Raw genomic sequence first — 16,124 nt, 5'->3', positions numbered from 1 at the left:
CTGGACAAAGGGTGAAGGGAACAGTCAGTCAATAAACATTTTTCACTGACAGATCATATATGTTGTGATTGCAACTCACATCAAAGCGAACTTTTGGTTTCCGTTCTCTCTTGCCCCTTCTCCTTTCCAGGCAATCACTTTCTGTTCTGCTAGAACTTGATGAATTCCACTTATCTGTTAATGCCAGAATCAGAAGTTTAGAATTGCAGGCAAAGATACTACAGAGTAAATCTTCCTTTGAAAGTAGTCTTTATACTTGAACTAATTTTACTGGCTAATATGTACAACCTACGAAGCACAGACACAGACATGATACATAAGGCAAAAAATATTTTTTTATTTACTATGTATACTGTATACGAATATAAATTGAGGATACATAGATATGAGAGGCATCGATGTATATGTATATGTTTATATGGGTGTATAATATATTTTCAATTTAGGGTAAATTACACTCACCTCCCTTGAGGTTTGAAAAAAATACAATCAGCCCCACACTTTTGATATAATTACATTAACTCTCTTCTAGTATGACTAAAGCGACCCAAACTAATATCAATGATAGGTAGACATTGAAATAAACAAAGACAAATATACATTTTAGTAGAAAAGAAATGATAACATCATTTTTTCATTCATACAACTAACAAATTACTGATAAAAAAATACTTGAATATTATGTGAATTAATGCATTGAGGGAGCTCAATGAAATTATGTCAAAAGTGTGGAACTAATTGTATTTTCTTCAAACCTCAAGGAAGTGAGTGTAATTTACCCTTTTAATTTATATGCGGATGCATGTTTTCATATATTTTACTTTGACCCCAAATCAACTTTATAAAATTATAGGGAAAAAAAAAAACTACAAATGTGTCCTGAGGTGTGTCCAAACGTAGGACACGCTTGTCCACGAAGTGTCCCTAACATGTCCTTCAAAAAAACTAATAATTAAAAAAATTACCACACCGTGTGGCGTGTCGGACATGCGGACCGTGTATCCCCACTGTGTCCACAGACACGGAATCCATCTTGGGGTGTCCGTGCTTCATAGTGTACAATAAGATCCAAGTAACATAAACAATGAGGTGAGAACACTAATGCTGTGTTTGGTTGGGGGATTTGAAGAGGGTTTTGGAAAGAGAAATGGAAAAGGTAGGTGAAATATGAATAAAGCATACCTCTATTTCACCTAGTTTCACACACTTTTTCTCTTTCCCTTTTCAAATCGCTCCCCAAATCCCCTAACCAAACACAGGGAAAAGGAAGTTCCTGTATGTCAGAGACTATTTGAGGTTGAGGCTCAAGAAGAGATTTGTAATCATTGATTCATTGTTATTATCTATAAAGCATATATATGGTGTTTCAAAAACTCTAGCCATTATGCCATTTACATGTTCTTAAATGCTAAAAAAGAGCCTGTTGATTTGGCACCCTCAACTTTTTTATATGGATAAGCCTGTATGAGATCAAGGGAAGGTGAAAAAGAAGCAACTCAACTACAGACTAGAAAAGAGTAAATATGAAAACTAAACCAAACTAAGCCTTGTGTCCCAATGACGTGGAATCAGCTACTTGAACCATTTTTTCGCCATTCAGCTCTATCAAGGGATATATGCTCAGTTAATTTAACTCCGCTTGTATCGTGCTTAGTGTTTAATCTTTTATACAGCCAGTCTCAAGCCTAAATAAAGGAAGAGGGTTGTGCGTTAAATAGTCTGACAGATCACACGTAAAAATCCCCGTCAAATCCCTTATGAACATGAATCCAAAATTTGAAAACCATCCCAAATATAATTTTCAGGTGGAACTATATAAATAGCAACAACGTGATCCTTTGTTTTGTAGTTTCTCATTAGATTGTAACATTGTGGAGGACCAACTCAATAGAACGCAAAAAAGGTCAGAGTTAATGCCACTCATAGATATCACAGATCTATATCTACCGAGTTTTGTCTACCTGGCTCCGACAAAAATGGTTGAGAATATACAGAATAAACAGTACATACCAGGTGATTGGTCTTGTTGACGTGAACAATTAGGATCATCAGAGGATCCAATAAACTGCTTGCCCAAACTTTGGCATGCCCTCTGGCGTAAGGCCTGCAATTAGATAAGAATTACAACAGAATACATATATATAATTGGGTCAGCAGTAGAAACAATAAGAATTATCGAATACAAGATCTTTGATATAACAATATACTTGTTTCAAGGCATCCTGAAACTCTTCCACAGGGTTGCAACTCCTTTCTTCAAAGCACTGGGAAAACCAAAACAGTGAAATCCATGTGTGGAGTACCAAGGGTAGGAATCAGATTGTGTCAATAAAATCAAACAAATCTAGCTCATAAAAGGGTGATATCATTAAGTTCCAGAGAAAAATTCACTCCTTTACACTATATTTAGAGAAAGAAAGAAAGAAGAAAAAAGGGACACCAACACATACAGCGTATATACATGCTGATGGCAATTTCCAAAAAATAGGCCATGTCACAGCAGGGATGACACAAGTAGTGTATGTACGTATGTATATGAAGATAATAACCACTGCATTTTTACATTACAAATATATTTATATTTCATTTCATCAAAATAATAAAGAATTAATTTCTGCATAGTATATATTGGTGAAAAAGTTTGAGCATAAGTCCTAAAATCTATTTTAACAAATTTAATTCACAAAAAATAATAATAATTTGAAGTTTTAAGCTTAAGAGTTCCTAAAATTAAAAGCATAAACAAGGAGGAATTAATAGATATAAATCCACATTGTATTGATTTTAATCATTGGCTCCCAAGTTTTTTTTTTTTTTTTTTTTTTTAAGACTTGCCATGTGTTTTCTATGTCTTCAACTGATGGATACGTGTCCTGCAAGCGTCTGAAATATTTCCAAGTCTAAAAAATTAAAAGAAGTAATAGGACACATTTTAATGAGGGTCAACAACTTCTTAGAAGTGTCAATGCTTCTTAAAAATAAGAAATTGTTGCAATCATGAACTTATCTCTAATCACAGAACAACAAAACATATCATGGTACAAGTCACTACTTATGAGGCAAGAGTTATAAATGGTCCTTGAGAGAAGTAGGAAAACAGTACTCACATCATCAAACTGTGAAAGGTCTCTAGCTGGATCAACCCAAGCACTGAAAAGTGATGTCAAAATTTTAGCTCATAAAACTTAAAACTAGGAAGCTACCCTAGATTTTCACAGCTCTAAGGATAGATAAAACCATCATCACCAACCAATCATAAGCTTACCTCTCATGTATTCCATAATATTGTACTAAAACATGTCCATCAACATCTTGGTCCTTTGAATCAACTACAGATGAACTTTCTCCTAGGATCTGAAAAGAGCTGATATCATATCAGGACACTTCTGAAAGACTGCTGTTGAATATAACAATGGAAATACAATCTATATTTATTAAAAGATTGAAAGTTTGTATCTTTGTTATTTTAGAATGTGAACTGATGATCTGGTAGGCCAATCTACAACTAACGGAGTCAAGACTGAAACAAATTCAGAGCAATATAATAGAACTTTAAAAAGTTCTGCTTAAAAATTACGGAAACTGAGGCAAATAAAAAAGTTTATATACTTAAATAAGTTCTACTTGAAAATCCTGGAAGTAATAGGTTATATTTACAAAAGTTAAAGATGCTGAACTCCAAGAAAGAGAATCATATGAAATGTTTTCTTTTTCAAAAAATAAAAAATCAAGGGGAGGCACCAAACAACCAATATATAATGTTTGATGAATACAAAAAGCTAATCTTTATCCAAAACCAACCAAAACAGGGAAAAAAATAAAAATACAAAAAAGATTTCTAGTTCATGTCAAGCAATAAGTTTCTGGGAGACACCTGATTTATGATGATTTCAACATAACATTGTTCCATTAGGCACCTTAATAATAGAACATAAATCAAAGATTAGAGAAGAAGATAACCAAAAATACTTGTACCTTATATAAAAAGGATGAAAAGAATTGTTTTGGCTTATCTATGAATGAAGTAGAGCCTTGTATTTATAATGAAACAATATTACAAAATAGGAAACGAACAAAATAGGAAACGAAAATAAAAAAAGGCATTAAATCTGTGATTGACACAATCACAGATGTTATACACACTAGCATAATTACAATATTCACTATTTCCTAATTTAACACTACCATAATTATCACTATTTCCTAATTCCAATAGTCCCTCTCAAGCTGGTGTAAAGCTATTCAATAAATGCAGCTTGCCGATAGACGATTGGAGCAATGTTGGGCCTACAGACTTGGTGAACATATCTGCTAACTGCAGAGAAGAAGAGACAAAGGATGGTCTCACAATACCAATCCGAACCTTCTCTCGAATGAAATGTATATAAACATATGCTTAGTACGCTCATGTAGGACAAAATCAGAAGACAGAAAAATAGCAGACTTATTGTCCCAAAACAAAGACACAAGAGCAATCTCCTCAAATCCCAACTCTGCCAAAATAGAACGTAGCCATAGAATCTGACAATTGCCTTGTGCAACATCCCTATACTCAGCTTCTGCAGAAGACCTAGAAACAACCGCTTGCTTCTTACTTTTCCATGATATAAGATGATCACCATAGAAGGTACAGAAACCAAAAGTAGAACGCCTATCCGTTCTAGATCCTGCATAGTTAGCATCAGCAAAACAGGAGTCTAGATTAAGGATCAGCTGTGAAGAACAATCCCAAGCCAGGAGAGGTCTTCAAATATCTCAAGATGTGATGAACCACATCAAGATGTTCTCTACGAGATGCATGCATGAATTGGCTAACCACACTAACCGCAAATGTCAAGTCAGGTCTAGTATTGTTCAGATAGATGAGACGCCCAACAAGATGCTGATACATGCCTGGGTTCTCTAGTAATTCGCCAAACTCTGATGTGAGCTTGACATTGGGATCCATAGGAGTAGAAGCAGGTTTACACCCCAACATACCAGTATCCTCAAGTAAGTCAAGAGTGTACTTCCTTTGAGATAAGGAGATCCCTTGCCGTGAGCGAGCCACCTCAATCCCTAGAAAATACTTGAGATTTCCCAAATCCTTAATATCAAAGGTGTCTCCCAAATCCCGTTTTACTTTATCAATGCCTATAGAGTCATCACTAGTGAGAATGATATCATCCAAATAAACCAACAAGACTATACATTGACTTGTAGAATTACGACAGATAAAGCACGTATGGTCTAAATGGCACTGAACAAAGCCTATGGAGATGATGACTGAGCTAAAACGACCAAACCAAGCTCGTGAAGACTACTTCAAGCCATACAAAGACTTGCGCAGTCGACATACTTTCCCCGAATACTCCCCTTCAGCTTGAAAACCAAGAGCGGCCATATAAATCGTCTCAAGAAGGTCCCCATGTAGAAAGGCATTCTTGACATCAAGCTAATGAAGGGGCCAAGAATAGGATGCAGCAAGGGATATAAGTAGACGAATAGATGTAAGCTTGGCAACAAGGGCAAAGGTTGTAACAAAATCCTTGCTAAGAACTTGAGTGAAGCACTTGGCCACTAAGCGGGCCTTATAACAGTCAATAGAACCATCAGGTAAGTACTTAATAGCAAAGACCCATTTGCAACCCATAGTACTCTCGCTAGAAGGTAAAGGAACCAAATCCCAAGTATGATTCTGTTCTAAGGCTACCATTTCAGTCTGCATGGCCGCCACCCATTTTGGATTCTGAAGGGCCTCGAGCACAGACTGAGGAATAGACTCAGACTCAAGCTTGCCAAGGAAAGAATGACATGAGTCTGAAACCTTGGCATATAAGAGAAACTGGAAAATGGGATGATCAGTACTACACAGATAACCCCAACGGTTGAGGGGATGTTGATCCCGAGGAGGATTACGATGAGGAAGGGAAGGAGGTGTATGTAAAGAGAAAGAATTACCTAACCCAAGAGCTGGAAAGGTAGCAGGAGAGGGCTGAGCACGAGGGCGGCGAGAGTATACCTACAAGGAAGGGGAAGGAGGCGAAGGTAGAGAATGAGAGGAGGGGACAACCTCATCCGCAACCTCGTCTAAAATGGGGACCCGACGTTCACTCGGCGTAGTTGAAGGGGAAACCTGCAAAGGGGGGTTAAGACTAAAAAAAGGAAGATCCTCAACAAAAGTTACATCCAGAGTGTGGTGAAAGTAACGAGACACAAGATCAAAATATCTATACCCTTTAGACATGGAGGAATACCCTAAAAACGATACAACGAATAGACTTGTCATCTAACTTAGTGCGAGTGGGACGGCGGTCCTGAACAAAACATGTACACCCAAAAATACGAGGTAAAAAAGGAAAAATGATAGTATTAGGCATAAGAATATGGAATGGGGTAAGGCCATGTAACACACGACTAGGAGTCCTACTAATGAGATAGACAGCAATAAGAACAGCCATGTGCCAATAAGACTTGGGCACACACATACCACGAAGAAGACAATGTACAACAAACATAATATGACGGTTTTCACATTCAGCCACACCATTTTGTTCCGGGGTCTGAGGACATGTAAGTTGTTGAAGAATACCTGTTCGATTAAGGTGGAAACGAAACTCATTGGAGATGTATTCCTCGCCACTATCAAAGCGGATGTTCCTAACAACTGTATGAAATTGTGTCTTAACCATTTGCAAAAACTGAACGCATATGGGAAACACATCAGACTTGCAGCAAAGTAAATAGACCCAAGTGCACCTAGTGTGATCATCAATAAAAGTCACATAATAACGATGACCCGAAAAAGAAGAAACATGAGAGGGGCCCCAAACATCAGAATAAATAAGGTCAAAAGCACTAGGGGCCCGTGTCATATGTGGTATATAACTAGTACGGACATGTTTAAACAACTCACAAGTAACACAATGAAATTTAGAATCCTTGCAAGCTTTATTTAATAAAGGGAAAAGTTGACATAAATATTGAAAGTCAACATGACCTATACGGGCGTGCCATAACTCTAAAGTTTGAACAGAAAAAACACAAGATATAAAAGTAGGCAAAATAGACGCCTGAAAACTGGATAAAGTCGAAGGCTGGTCCGGTGGATCCCCAAAGTAGTATAACCCGTCGCGCTCATATCCTATGCCAAAAATCCTTTTCGAACTCAGGTCCTGTAAAAGACATGATGAAGGGAAGAAGATGACAACGCAGTTAAAGGTTTTGGCAAGACAACTAACAAATAAAAGATTATAAGCAAACTTGGGAACATGCAGCACAGAAAATAAAGTGATAACAGGGAATAAAGACACAACACCCTTATGTTGGACAAAAGAGTAAGAACCATCAGCAAGACACACAGATGGGGCAATAATGGTGGGTTCAGGAGAGGAAAGCAAAGAAAACTCACCAGTCATATGATCTGCAGGAAAAATTGATGTATATTATTGATTGATTGTATTTGTGTAGATATTACAATTACAAGGATTCCTATTATATAGGAGTGTGTTTGGGAGAAGTGGAGGTGGTAGTGGTGTAGTGGGTTAGGTTTAGTGGAGTAGGTGAGGTGGTAGTGGTGTAGTGGGTTAGGTTTAGTGGAGTAGGTGAGGTGGTAGTGGTGGTAGGTTTATGGTAAATTCTAACAGCCCCCCGCAAACTCAAGGAGGATAGAAACTAACCAACTTGAGTTTGAAGAGAGGAACAAAACAAGAAAATACATAAAAATAAAAAAGGATAGGAGACACTGTATGGTCGTGGCAGACCATTGGTGAAGACACTGGATGGTGGTGTCATAACGTTGTAAAGGACACTGTATGGGGGTGTCATAACCATGTAGAGGACACTGTATGGTGGTGGCATAACGGTGTAGAGGACACTGGATGGCGGTGTCAGACCGATGTAGAAGACAGTTTATGGGGTCATGTCGGACCGTTGTAGCAGACAATGTGGTGACAGTTGTGGTGACAGTTTACGGAGTCTTGCTGGACCCTTGTAGAACCTAACCGGAATCAATGTCGGGATAGTTTACAGAGTCTTGTCGGACCCATGAAGGAGCTAACCGGAATCAATGTCGGGACAGTTTACAGAGTCTTGTCGGACCCTTGTAGAAACTAACCGGAATCTATGTCGGGACAGTTTACAGAGTCTTGTCGGACCCATAAAGGAGCTAACCGGAATCAATGTCGGGACAGTTTACAGAGTCTTGTCGGACCCATGAAGGAGCTAACCGGAATCAATGTCGGGACAGTTTACAGAGTCTTGTCGGACCCATGTAGAAACTAACCGGAATCAATGTCGGGACAGTTTACAGAGTCTTGTCGGACCCTTGGAAAAGCTAACCGGAATCAAATGTCGGGACAGTTTACAGAGTCTTGTCGGACCCCTAAAAAGTCGCACCCTCAAAAGGTGTGCCCAATCTTTCAAAAGGCGTGCCATCAAAAGGCGTGCCCACTTTATCAAAAGATGTGCCATGAAAAGGCGTGCCAGTTTGTCGGGCGTCAAGAGGCGCGCGATGCGCGTGGCTGGCCCTGGCTATTTAAAACAAGGTTGAGGCGAAGGCTGTGCATACTAGTCTGAAACCTCTGAACGCTCGGAGAGCTTGTCTCTGCAAATCTTGAAACACCCGGAAACCAACCCTTCTCTGAAACACTTAGCAACCCAAAAACATGGCCTCTTCTTCCCGTCCAGCTACCCAGAACCTGCTCACGCTCTTTCCAGAACTGAACGAGCCCACAAGAGAAATAACTGGTGCGGTGGCCAGTGAACCGCAACCAAACACCTCTGGTTTTGCTCCATTGAACTTTCCGATGCGGTCGGTGGAGCAAAAAATGGCGGTGCAAACTGATATTGAGGCTAATCAGTATACTCTGAAGTCATGCGTGGAAACCATGACGGCGGTCACAAACTTGTCGAACCGGCTGCAGAGTAGGACAAATGAAGTGCAACAGTTAAACTCCCAGCTGGCTCTGCTCCAACGCATGTATAAGGATGCGCGAGCAGAGATAAGTGTGCTGAGGGCAGAAAACAAGGAGCTGAAGCGGAAGGCAACCGTGATGTTCCGATTTGGAGGTCCACCATATGCTGTAGTGGAGGAGCAGGGAGGAGGCAACTTGCTTGGTGGTCTAGGAAGCACAGAGGCAACACCGGCAAGGACCACCCAGGACGGAGGCAAGAAGAAAAGACCGGCGGCTGAGTAAAGAAGAAAAAATCCCACTGTGGGTGTGGTGGTTTTGTTTTTGTGTTTTTGTGTTTTTGTGTTTTTGTGTTTTTTTTTTTTTTTTTTTTTTTTTTTTTGATGTAAAATGGTGAACGGGGGGAGCCCCGACATGAATAAAAGGAGTGTGGTGTGCAAGGTCGTCTTATGCCTGGTTGTTTTTTTTTTTTTTTGTTTTTTTTTTGTTTTTTTGTTTTTGTTTTTTTTTTTTTTTTTGCAAAAATAAAAAAAGAAACAAAAAAATAATAATAATAAGAATAATAATAAGACTAATAAGAATGGGCTGTGCAATAGATTAAAAGAAACATAGATATATATAGATAGAGATATATTAAAATAAGAGAAAGTGGAGTGGGGTGGATTAAATAAAAAAAGGAAAAAGAAAAGGGGCTCTTTATGCAGGTGTATGTCGGCTAGTGGAAAAAAAGAAAGGAAAAGAGGGTGGCTGAATATGCCTTTCACTATGCTAAGGCCCATGGTAGAGAGAGAGTGTCTGCAATCCACAAAGCCAACATCATGCAGAAAACTGACGGTCTCTTTCTTAAGTGTTGTCGCGAAGTTGCCGAGAAGTATCCTGACATAACATATGAGGAAGTTGTTATTGACAACTGCTGTATGATGCTTGTGAAAAATCCAGCTCTTTTTGACCTTCTAGTGATGCCTAATCTGTATGGTGACATTATCAGTGGCCTTTGTGCTGGGTTGATTGGAGGCTTGGGCTTAACACCAAGCTGCAATATTGGTGAGGGAGGCATTGCTCTTGCTGAGGCTGTGCATGGTTCTGCACCTGATATTGCTGGAAAGAATCTGGCAAACCCAACAGCTCTAATGTTGAGTGCTGTAACGATGCTTCGCCATCTGGAGCTGCATGATAAAGCTGATCAGATACCATGTTAAAGTTGATGACAGATCTGGCTTCAACCCGCATGGTTTCGAGCCATGGCTTGTTCTAGAAAGAGAAAGTATGAGAGAGATCTTGCGAGTTGATGGAGGTCTCAAATTGGTTGAGGTCCGGCGGGCGGTCAAGGCAAAGTTGCCGCCCGCCGGAAGGCGAAGAATACCAAGAGCTTAACCTTGCTCTGATACCATGCAGGAAAAATTGATGTATATTATTGATTGATTGTATTTGTGTAGATATTACAATTACAAGGATTCCTATTATATAGGAGTGTGTTTGGGAGAAGTGGAGGTGGTAGTGGTGTAGTGGGTTAGGTTTAGTGGAGTAGGTGAGGTGGTAGTGGTGTAGTGGGTTAGGTTTAGTGGAGTAGGTGAGGTGGTAGTGGTGGTAGGTTTATGGTAAATTGGTAGCCCCAGAATCCATAAAGGACTAGCCCATGAAGCACCGACACGTCCCTAGGCCTCACGTACGAGTGTCGGACACGGACACGCGTCGGACACGCAGTAAACACGTGTCTGACACTCTCTCTAACGTATCCCCTTTTTTTTTGAAATTTTCCAGTCGGACACGCCGGGACACTCTCCAGACATGCGTGAGTGGATCGAAGAAGCCCTAACTGTTGCATAGGAGACAGAGGAAGAGAGAAGGAGATCGATGGAGACAAAGAAAGAGAGAAACCCTAACTGTTGCAGAGGAGACAGAGAAAGAGAGAAAGAGATCGAAGGAGACAGAGAGAGAGAGAAAGAGATCGAGGGAGGAGATGAGACAGAGAAAGAGGGAAAGAGAGAAAGAGATTGAGGGAGAAAGAAGCCTAACCTGTCAATCGAAGAAGCTGAGGTGATATTCTCCTTCTTCTTCTCTTCGTCTTCCTCCCTTTCGTCTCTGCTTTTCTGACTCTCTCTCTCGCTCTCGTCTTTGCTGATCCCTCTCTCTCTCTCCTTTTTTTTTTTTCTATTTTCTCTTCCCTCTTATTACCATGTCTGTCTCTCCCCCTTTATTCTTTTTATTCTTTTTTTCTTTTTTATGTCTTTCTTTTGTAAATAAATAATATAAATAAATACAAATAATATATTTATTTTTCAATTTTACATATAATAAATAAATAAAATTAGTATATATTTTTTAATTTTACATATAATATATAAAAAATATATATATATATATTAAACGTGTCTCCAGCGTGTCGGGTCCCCTATTTTTTAAAAATTTGCGTTTTTGCGTGTCCGTGTCGTGTCGCGTGTCCGTGTCCGTGCTACATAGGGACTAGCAGACCGAACATGGAAAGCAGTAGAAGTACCTGTAGCAAGGGTGGCAGTAGAGGATGATGGACCAAGGGAACCAGTAGTGAGAGACCTAAGTTGAGCCTAAAGCTGACCAATCTGAGTCTATAATTGCTGTAGATTAAGGACATTAGGAGGCTCAGAAGCAAGAGTAACTTCCACCAAAACAGCAGTGCGAGCAGAGCCAGAACCACATAGAGTAGGACCACGAGGACCGGAAGGGTGTTGCCTCAACTCAGGATGAAGTTTGAAACAACGGGCTTTGACATGTCCAGGCGCACCACAATGATGACAAGTAACAGAACCGGTGGAACTTCGAGAACCAAAACTCGCAGCAAAAGCCATCTGATCTGCTAAAACTGGAGGGACTGAAGGAACACTAGGCTAAACCAATCGCCGGCGACGCTCATCATTGTCAATAGTGGCAAAAGCCTCATAAAGAGATGGCATGGGTGATGTGTTTAAAATTTGAATTCGAAGAGATTTAAATTCAGAGTTTAAACCCATGAGAAACTGATAAGTGTGCTGTAAAGCAAGCCTCTTGGATACAAGGGAGGTGGCTTCTGGTGGAAGGTCAATTAAAGGCTCATATTAAGCAAGTTCCTCACAACGAGCCTGAAGATATCCAAAGAATTCAGCGACAAAAAGGCCAAGAGAGGACTGAGAGGCCCGAGCTATATCCTGGTAAAGCTCGAAAACACGGGCATCATTGTGAGCATGAGCATACATTTGTGACAATGCCTGTCACAAACTCGGAACTGTATCGCAATAAAGGAACATATAATAAATCCGATCTTCCATGGAATTGAACATTCATCCCAATATAGTGCAGTTATCGATATCCCACTGAGCATGTATAGGGTCTGTAACAGCTGACGGGGTAATAGTAAATAAAAGCCAATAGGCCTTCCCCTTTCTCCCAAGATTGAGTTTAAGGGAATGGCTCCAAGTAGCAAAATTTTTCCCATTCAACACAACACTCGTAATACGAAGAACAGGAGTATGATGAGAAAGAGAAAAATCAGAACCAACAGGAATAGGTTTGGTGGGTACATCATGGCTCAGCTATGGTGGAAGAATAGGGGTTGAAAAACACACAAAATCACAACAATTGCTGAAATAAAGCAAGAAGCCGAAAAAACTCTACAGCTTATCCAAATAAATGCTACCAAACAAATACGGTAGCCCAATGAATCAAAAGGACATAAAAAAAAAAAGATGCCTAAAACATCAGAACGACACCCCGAGAAGGGGAAAAGGGACCCCAGACCACCCTAGAGGGGTAGCCGAAGCACACAGGACCAGAAAAAAGTCTAGTCAGCAGCAAACAGAGCCTCGGCAAGAGTGTAGGAGACCTGCCAAGGGGAAAACAGGGAAGAAGAAGCGCTATTGGGTGGTCTAGAAGGTGTGGATAGGGCTGTCGATGGATGAGAGAGGAAAAAGAAGGCTAACAATGGTGATAGGTGGGACTGGGTGGTGCCGACAGAGGGAGAGGAGGGCTAGGGTGGCTGATCTTTGGCTCTGATACCAAAAAGGATGAAAAGAATTGTTTTGGCTTACCTATGAATGAGGTAGAGCCTTGTATTTATAATGAAACAATATTACAAAATAGGAAACGAAGATAAAAAAGGCATTAAATCTGTGATTGACACAATCACATATTTTATACACTATACCATAATTACAATATTCACTATTTCCTAATTTAACACTACCATAATTATAATATCACTATTTCGTAATTCCAACAATATAAGCTCAAACACCTCGTCAAAAAGAAAAGAGAAGGCCTAATGCAGCACTAAGCAAAACAAAGAAGTAGAGAAGAAGAGGAAGAAGAGAACAGAAAGAGAGGAACAAAGAAAAAAAAGGGAAAAGGAACATAGAGAAGGGGAGAACGGGAAGCCAATCCCAAAGCAATATCTCAATTAAACTATTCAACAGTCAAATCATAGCTTGATAAATCCATTACATAAAGGTCTACTTATAAGCAACCAATGAAACCATACTCAAAATTACTAAAAATAAAAAAATTACAATAATTAATTCCTAATAAAACAATAAAATCCTATAAATAATAAATAATGCCAAAAAAATCATTAAATGTTTAATCTTCAATTTAACTTCACCCAATTCGTTCACAATTCCCATCAAGGCCCTACATGATTCCTTCACTCAAAAATCAAAATGGAAATGAAATAAAGTATAATTGAGTAAAAGCCTTGTATTAATTATAAGACTCGATCTCATCGCTGTTCAGTTCCACTCACCATTCGAATCCTTAGAATCAATTTTATCATAACCTATAAGGTTCACTGGGTCAGGCATGTGCCACTAAAATCTTATGTAATATGCTTCAGAAATATAAACACTGCTAGCATGATTTGGTAAAAAGAAATCATCTTGAGTCCTTATTGAGCTGCAACAGAAACTTGTTCTTAACTTACTTCAGCAGGCCACCATAGTTGGCGAGCTGTTTTAGCCCATACCACGCTTCCTGGAGTTATGCAGAAATTACTGCTCTCAGAAATTTGTGATTTATCTGGGAGGAACTCTATTTTCCTGACCATATCACTTGTCTGTTTATCAACATTCCTGCACAACATAGCAAAACAAAGTCAGAAATATTTTTTTTTTTTATTTTATTTTTTTTTAAATTACCAAGTGAATGCAAAATGCGTTATTTGGTAAGGAAGAAAATGCCTTCTTTATTTTTATTTTCATTTTTTTAATACATTTTCCATGGAGAAAAGGACTATGTGAAGTTATCACCTACAAGTAGGCAAACACAAACCAAATTCAAGGTCGCAATATCTTGGTTTTTATAAATATAAAGACTTGTATAAAACCTGGATTTTATTAATAGAAGTACACAAATTTGAAATAAATAAGGCTAAATCAGTTGTTCTATCATAGTAACTAGACCATCTTTCTCAGACATAGTGACGGAGAATGGGCTACAGACTAAACACCAAGGTTCAAACTAGCAAATAACAAATTCAAGGACAGTTATATTGCATATGCAGAAGATTTAGTGCAATCAATGTTGTCATCCAAGATTCTTCCTTTTTCTCCAACTACATTTAATCCCAATTGCAACATCAAGAAGCAGACTGCAATTATAATCAAGTCATACTAATCTAATGGATAAGTGCATAAAGCATAAAAACACAGATGAGAAAGCTAAGGGGAGAGAATGTTACAGAGTCTTGGCCTGGCCAATACACCACAGGTGCTGCCGAGTGAACATTCTGGGCTTGAGGGAGGGTGTGAAGCAACGTCTTACATCGCCCGAGTACTAAAATAATGTTAAGCATATAAGCATGAGCTTCTGATGAACGGACACGGACACGGGACACAACACAGACACACGGACTCGCAATTTTTCAAAAAATAGGAGACACGACACGCTGGGGACACGTTTAATATATATAATTTTATTTATTTATTATATGTCTAAAATAAAAAGAAAATCATTAATTCTTATACAATTACAATAATAATAAAATTAATAAACATATTTTTTTTATTTTTTTAATAAAAAACGAGTTTTTTTAAATAAAAATAATTTATTCTATGAATTTTAGGTTTAACCAAAAAAAAAGGATAAAAAAAAAGAAAAAAAAAAGAGGGAGAGAGAAATAGGAATCAAGAAAAAGAGAAAAAAAAATAAAAAAGAGAAACAATAGAAGAGAGAGTGAAATCAAAAAGGCAGGCAGAGCGAGTCAGAAAAGGCAGAGACAAGAGGGAGGAGAAGAGGAAGAAAATGAAGAGAAGAAGAACAGAGAAGATGGAGACAGCGACGAAGAGAAGGAGAAAAAGGAGAGAGAAGATGAAGAATCATACCTCAGCTTCTTCGATTGATCTGAACAGGTTAGGCTTCTTCCTCTCCCTTAATCTCTTTTTCTGTCTCCTCTCCTCCCTCGATCTCTTTTTCTGTCTCCTCTGCAATAGTTAGGGCTTCTTCGATCCACTCACGCATGTCCGGAAAGTGTACCGACGTGTCCATGGCATGTCCAACTAGAAAATTTCAAAAAAAAAAAAGGGGACACGTTAAAGAGTATCGGACAGGTGTCTACTGCGTGTCCGATGCGTGTCCGTATCTGACACTCGTATGTAGGGCCTGGGGACGTGTCGATGCTTCATAGGCGTGAGGGCACCCTTACCTTAAGAGCTAGATTTTGTAGTTAAATTCCACCCAAGACTGTGTAATATGGTTCTACCCAAGACTATGTAGCATGGTATCAGAACCGGAATACTCAGGGATGGGAAAGGTGTATGTCCCTAGCTTGCACACCACAGGTGTTGTCGAGTGAACACGCTGGGCATGAGGGAGAGTGTAAAGTGAATTCCCACATCGCTTGAGTACCAAAGTAATGTTAATAGCTAACTTTTGGGGTTGAGTTCCACCCAAAACCGTGTAACATGGTATCAAAGCCGGAGTACTCGAGAATGGGTAGAGGGCATGTCCCTAGCTTGCACGCAGTAGGTGCTGCCGAATGAGCATGTTGGGTGTAAGGGAGGGTGTGAAGCAAAATGCCAAATCAACCGAGTAATAAAGTAATGTTAAGCATGTAAGCTTAAGGGCACCCTCACCTTAACAATTAGCTTTTGGGGTTGAGTTTTACCCAAAACTGTGTAACAGAGAGAATCAAATTGTTAGTCTTGCCTAAGGGTCTAACAAGCAAAGCCAAGAAATGGATTCTTTTGAGCTTAGCTTGTTTCATTTCAAATAGGCTGAGACTTAGCTCAA

This window comes from Camellia sinensis, chromosome 10 (genome assembly GCF_055761805.1).
Source record: "Camellia sinensis isolate YWXY chromosome 10, ASM5576180v1, whole genome shotgun sequence".
In the NCBI taxonomy this organism is placed as follows: Eukaryota; Viridiplantae; Streptophyta; class Magnoliopsida; order Ericales; family Theaceae; genus Camellia; species Camellia sinensis.
Note: the sequence above shows the minus strand (reverse complement) of the source record.